The following is a 7,086-nucleotide window of genomic DNA, read 5'->3' as shown; positions in this document are numbered from 1 at the left end:
ATATCAGTGGACCCGAGGCCCTCAGTTTGGATCATGAGCACAAAGAAGGGCCAACACACGCACTGCTTGTGTATGAATGAGGAAGTGACCCCCAGTGGTCAGAGTACCAAGGGGAAACAGAAGCACCTTCAAAATAGAACAAGGTCAGAAATATTTATTTATTTGCAAAGCCATTATTTCTAAATTTGTTGGAGTGGGTACCTAGGACAAATACTCTTCAGTGTCCTAGTCAGCCCCAAAGGGTCAGGTGTGTGGCTTATAATAGGAACCCAGAAAGAGTGAGGCAGGTGGGGTTAGCTGACACAAAGGGGATGTAAAAGAGAAATAGCTACTCAGACTCCTCTCTCCCCTGACCTTCCCATCTCCATACTACTCTCTGGGTTAAACTGCAACCAGAAGATGGGTTCTATTTTATAGAACAGACAAATAAGTTTTTCTGAGTAGAGAGCAAGGTAGGGAAAGGAGGGGACGGACAGAGAATGGATTTTTAGGTGGAAAAGGAAAATATCTGTCATGAAACCCCTACCTTGAGACCCTTTTGTGATTTTGTTAGAAATGGGATTTTACTCTCATCTGTCAGGAAAATTGTAATCTATATATGACTCTGCCTTGTCTACAGTATGTATGGCCTTTGTTAGATTTGGTAGCATTGTACACTGTACCACTTGCAAAACCATGGGTTGCTGCCTTATACTTGACTAAACAGACTCCATTACTGGTATCTTTTATTGTTATTGCAATGCTGACCAGTAAAAAAGAGGCTACTATGAATTTAAATTTCATTGCATCACCAAGGTCACACTGATGGAATTCAGAAGGTGAGAACTGTCCCCGTCAAAATGCTTCAGGTCCCAAAACTCCGCATCAGAGAATTCCTTTGAATTCCATTTATGAGGACCCTTATTTATAATACTTATTTCCTTGGGTGGAGAAACACACACACAAAATGATTCCTACCCCAGAAATCATGACTTTAAATAAAGATTTCTGCTTTTAAAAAATCTGGGGCACTGCTAGAGTCCTTGGTTCACTTGAAAAAAAAAAAAAAAAGAGGAATACTTGAAAAGCGGAAAAATAGAGGATAAGGGGAAGGAAGAAAATTTGTATGTCTTGTTAACCTAAAGCAAACAAACCGCCAGTTATTTTTCCAGCAAAAAAATTATTCAGGGTCAGCAGAGAATTGGGATTTGGGGTCTACAACCATGGTGAGACACGTGGAAATCCCCAAAGAATGGAGAGGACCACTCTTTCATAGAGGGAAAAGGAAGTTGGGAGGCAGTAGAGCCCATGGCTTTCCATCATTGAGTTGCGACTGTCTCTCATTGGCTGAGCTTCTTGTCAGGCAAGAAGAGGGAGTCAATCTTCTTCCTGTTGGGCTCTGCTATTGTGGCAGAGTAGGAAAACTCTGCCTCTATTTAACTAATGTTTTGTTTATTAATTTTTATACCCTAATCATCTTTTGTATAAGATGTTATGAGAGAAATTGAATGAATCCAATTAATCACCTTAAATTGACAAGGCAAGTAATTTTCTATTTTACAAGTGCAGTGTATGTTTTCTACAAAATGTGGTTCAATTCATGTTCTTTGATTGTTACACAGTTAAAGGTGATTATGAGTCAAAAAATAACCAATGTTAGGAGAGGAAAAGGATGTGAGAAAGTGATAGACTAGATCAATGAATTTCTAAATGTGTCTTGAGAAATCTTCATGTTCCAAAAGCAGGCCTCAGGGGCTTCTGAGTGTGACGGACAGGATGACAGGTGCAGAGTGTTGCTAGGTGGGGGGATTCAGAATGGGGCAGGGTAGGGTGCACAGAGTGGGGCTAGGAGGGGGTGCATAATGGGGCTGGGTGCAGGGTGCAGTGTGGGCTGCAGGTGTGTACGTGAGGCTGAGCAGAGAGACTTTGGATTCCTTCTCTCCTTTCAAATGGAGCAGCTTTGATTGGATCTGCTTTCAAATTTTTCTTAAGTGGTATCGAGATTCTAAAAATTGTATCATTAGTTCCTTAATATTCTCTCAAAATTACCTCTAACTTACTAGTGGCATAAAGCTTTCAAACAATATTACAATTAAGAAGAAATGAAGCAATGGTCAGCTTGCCATTCACATAAAAACCAGCATTGCCTATTTTGTTCTGCAAACAAAGGTTCATTAACTCATTTAAAGGCAGACACTTCATTAAACAAACATGTGATCAGATACAAGCAGTTCTTTCCGAAGGTGAAAGTGAGAAATGGTAGACCGTGACCTCCCAGGCTAAAGATTCTTTTCATGTTCCTTCTTAATCTGGCATTCATGGATTCTTTTGGGTCTCTCTTTTTGATCATCCTCGTACATTTACCAAGAGATTGGTTTTGAAGAATTTACCGAATTAATAAGCAATCATAACCCGTCCAGTTATTGTATGACTATTGCCTTTCAGTGCCTCTGCTGAGTCTAGAAAGGATCTGTAATATTGCCCAGGCAGGTGGAGGTGTGAACCCTGCCTAATCAGTTACACAGAAGGCCTTAAGTCACCCTGTCACCAAGATAGCTTGAAGGAAGAGTGAGGGAAAAAAGAATTCAGTTTTACTTCCTCATTTAACTACCTTTATTAAATGTCTTTTAATTGAAATATAATTGGCATAAAACATCATGTTGGTTTAAGGTATAGAAAAGATAATGCAATCTGATTACCACCATAGCCTTAGCTAACATCTCTTTCATGTCACATAATTATTTCTTTTTAGTGGTGGGGACAATTAAGATCTAGTCTCTAAGCACCTTTGGAGATTATCATACGGTACTGTTAACTATAATCACCATACGGTATATTAGCTCTCTAGGACTTATTTGTCCACTATTTCCAAGTCTGTGTCCTTACATAGCATCTGCCAGTTCCCCCCTCACCCCACCCCTATCCCTTGGTACCCACCATGATACTTTCTGTTTTCATATGTTCAGATTCCACATCTAAGTGGTACCATACAGCATTTCTCTGTCTGACTTATTCCATTTAGCCAAATGCCCCCCCAGCTCCATTCATGTTATCCCAAATGAGAGGATTTCCAAAACAGTGGTTTTTTTTTGTGTATGTAACTAAAATGGGATTACAGAGTAGGAGCTCATAGGGGATCTCACAGAAACCTGTCTTATCCCTTTCCTTAGCATGTCAGAGGAAAGGAGAAGATTAGACACTCTGCAAGTTTAATGTAAACAAAGAGGGAAAAGCTAAATTTGAGAGTTTTTAGTTTTAAAAACTGTTCTATTTAGCCAAAAAAAGGAGGAAGGAGTCACATGTTTTCATCTAATTTTATTCCTTGGCTGATTTAATTCACTGATATTTGCTTGCATTAGGGTACAAGAGAAGTCACAGAATAAAAGTAGAAATAAAACAGTGGCAAGGAAGGAATGTGAACATTGTAGTAGAATTTAATTACAAATATTTGTAGATGAAGAAACAAAGGCAAGGGCATCTATGTCATCTGTGTTTAATTTTCTCCCTAATGTTTTATATTTTTCATAACCAGGAAGAATCTGAGAAATGTTACATTGGCCTTTAAGTTGCTTCTTAGAAAGCTAAGTAAAGTAAAAAAAAAAATCAGCAACAGCAGCCACAAAAAAGTAAATGATGGTGCTGAACGCAGAGTTGTGAAAGGTCTCCAGGGTTTAGGGGCTTCATCTCCTTACCCTCAGGCACATTTTACACGTACTTTGGACAGATAAACCTGGAGGAAAGGTGATCTCAGAATCCATGTCTAGTAATTCACTGTAATGTTTATTTGAACTCCCCTTCCTCTCAGAGAGCTCTTACGTCTTTGTGAAATCCTTTGTGCTGCCATTTACATGTCACATGAAGGAAAATCTTGAGCAATATTTCTCTTATTGGTGTCTGTGTCAGTTGCAGCGCCAGAGGCTTTGTCTCCTTTGTTTGAACAGGAGCTTCCTAAAATATACGTCACTATCTGCCTTCTCTGGATTTAGAAAAGGCAGAGGAAACAGAGATCAAATTGCCAACATCTGTTGGATCATCGAAAAAAAGCAAGAGAGTTCCAGAAAAAAAAAATCTACCTCTGCTTTACTGACTACACCAAAGCCTTTGACTGTCTAGATCACAACAAACTGTGGAAAATTCTTCAAGAGATGGGAATACCAGACCACCTGACCTGCCTCTTGAGAAACCTGTATGCAGGTCAAGAACTAACATTTAGAACTGGACATGGAACAACAGACTGGTTCCAAATAGGGAAAGGAGTACGTCAAGGCTGTATATTGTCACCCTGCTTATTTAACTTATATGCAGAGTACATCATAGGAAATGCTGGACTGGATGAAGCACAAGCTAGAATCAAGATTGCCGGGAGAAATATCAATAACCTCAGATATACAGATGACACCACCCTTATGGCAGAAAGTGAAGAAGAACTAAAGAGCCTCTTGATGAAAGTGAAAGAAGAGAGTGAAAAAGTTGGCTTAAAACTCAACATTCAGGAAACTAAGATCATGGCATCTGGTCCCATCACTTCATGCAAATAGATGGGGCAGACCTTATTTTGGGGGCTCCAAAATCACTGCAGATGGTGGCTGCAGCCATGAAATTAAAAGATTCTTGCTCCTTGGAAGAAAAGTTATGACCAACCTAGACAGCATATTAAAAAGCAGAGACATTACTTTGCCAACAAAGGTCTGTCTAGACAAGGCTATGGTTTTTCCAGTGGTCATGAATGGATGTGAGAGTTGGACTATAAAGAAAGCTGAAAACCGAAGAATTGATGCTTTGGAACTGTGATGTTGAAGACTCTTGAGAGTCCCTTGGACTGCAAGGAGATCCAACCAGTCCATCCTAAAGGGAATTGATCCTGAATATTCATTGGAAGGACTGATGCTGAAACTGAAACTCCAATACTTGTCCACATGATGCAAATAATGGACTCATAGGAAAAGACCCGGATTCTGGGAAAGATTGAAGGTGGGAAGAGAAGGGGATGACAGAGGGTGAGATGGTTGGATGGCATCACGGACTCAATGAATATGAGTTTGAGTAAGCTCTGGGATTTGGTGATGGACAGGGAGGCCTGGTGTGCTGCAGTCCATGGGGTCACAAGAGTTGGACATGACTGAGTGACTGAACTGAACTGAACTGAACAGATCTGCCTTCTCAAATTCCTCTCCCCACCTACTACCCGCCATTCTCTACTGAGACAAGCACAATCTGGTTTCTACTTCATAAGACAAAGGCCTATTACTTCTCTGAAATAGCTGTGTCCAAGGTAACATATGGCCCTCTGGTTTCCAAACCTAAATATTCTTTGAAATTCTTATCCATTTGACCTGTCTTGGCACTTGACTGGATTCACAACTCCCTAGTTTCAAAACACTTTCCTCCTCTGTTGACTTATTGATGTTATTTCCTCTTGTATTTGCTTTTATGACTCTGAGGGCATTCTTGAATTTACGTGATTTTATCTTTGGTGTCATGCCTACAATGTGGAAGACCCAGGTTCAACCCCAGGGTCAGGAAGATCCTCTGGAGAAGGAAATGGCAACCCACTCCAGTACTCTTGCCTGGAAAATCCCATGCACAGAGGAGCGTGGTAGGCTACAGTCCATGGAGGTCACAAAGAGTTGGACATAACTGAACGACTTCACTTTCACTTTTTATTTCATTTTCATGCTACATCCTTGATCCTCTGTTTTATTTTTTCATTCTGTTAGTGCACTCCCTGAACAGGCTGATCCACATGTTGACTCAAATGTCTATCAGCTCCCAGCTCATAATATTAGCCCACAGCACTCTTCTGATCTTTTGGTTTGTATAACACATTTTATAAAAATGGATAAATAATTATATTGGATTGGCCAAAAAGTTCATTTGGGTTTTTCTGCAATCTTACTCAAACAAACTTTTTGGTCAACCCAATATATATTAATTATACAAAAAGATTTGGTATTTTATAAATTGTATGTACATACCACCACTACCATCATCAACTTCATGACAAATTGAATTTTCAAACCAAAAATCTCTATTATGTGCCTTTCTATTGGCCAATCATTATGCTGGACATAAGCTTTAGAATCAGATAACACAGAGACATGGCCTTCCAGGAGCTCTAGGTCCAGGGACCCTGAGTACTCTCTCAGGTTTACCACTTAAGGGCCACTGCACCATCTTGTTTCTCCCCCTCATGGCTTATCTCACACTTGGCTGTAACTGCTCATTTCCTCAAGTCTGTCTCTCACTCATTGTGTCAAAAAGGACAGAAACTCCTTCTATTCTGTTCATGTCTCTTTGTAACTCAATATAGATTTGTTGACTTCAATGAGTAGATTTTTTAAAGTTCAATGTACCCATTTAAATATTATATAAATTTGATGTGCAAAGAAAACTCTCATTTTCTCCTCCTGTCTTTTCATACTTGTGTAATTGTTCTTCTCACAGGTCTAGGACTTTCCATGTAGTCTTTAATGCAGGCATTTTATGTTTGTAAACAAACTGGAAGGGCTCATGTAAAAGTGGTGACTTTTGCTGAAAGTATAGCCCATAGGACAAAATAAATATATTTATAGAAAGATAGCTTCAGATGTTGGAGATCTACCAACTTAAAGCATCTGGAATTTTGGGGTACCATTCCAACTAGCATATAAAAGAAGTGACAATTTTATTGAATCTTTGTATTTAAAAAGTCTTACCAATTCTTATTGGGCCTATAAAAATAATAAAACTTTGTTAATATTAGTCTGTACATCACAGTGAAAATCTTGATTACAGTTTCTAAGATGATTATTTGTCTTAGGGTATGGGTATTCTGTAAAATCCTTGACATTGTATATAAATTTTGGTATATATACATGAGTTAATTTTATGGGGTAAGCTCTTGTAGCTTTTATCAGTCTCAGTGGGATATGTTTTCCCCAAAATGTTAACAACCAAATGACATATGCTTTACTTTTCATTTTATCAAAAACTTACTAGTAAGAAAGAATTTTTTTGAGAAAATGTCAAATGAATGCCTAAAGCCAAAAAAAAAGCCCACTCTTTTGTTTTTGAAATTTACACTACACAGAAATGCAAGCTCTCTTGATGCTGACCCTACAAGGGCAT

The sequence above is a fragment of the Bubalus bubalis genome, chromosome 1 (assembly GCF_019923935.1).
Source record: "Bubalus bubalis isolate 160015118507 breed Murrah chromosome 1, NDDB_SH_1, whole genome shotgun sequence".
Classification (NCBI taxonomy): domain Eukaryota; kingdom Metazoa; phylum Chordata; class Mammalia; order Artiodactyla; family Bovidae; genus Bubalus; species Bubalus bubalis.
Note: the sequence above shows the minus strand (reverse complement) of the source record.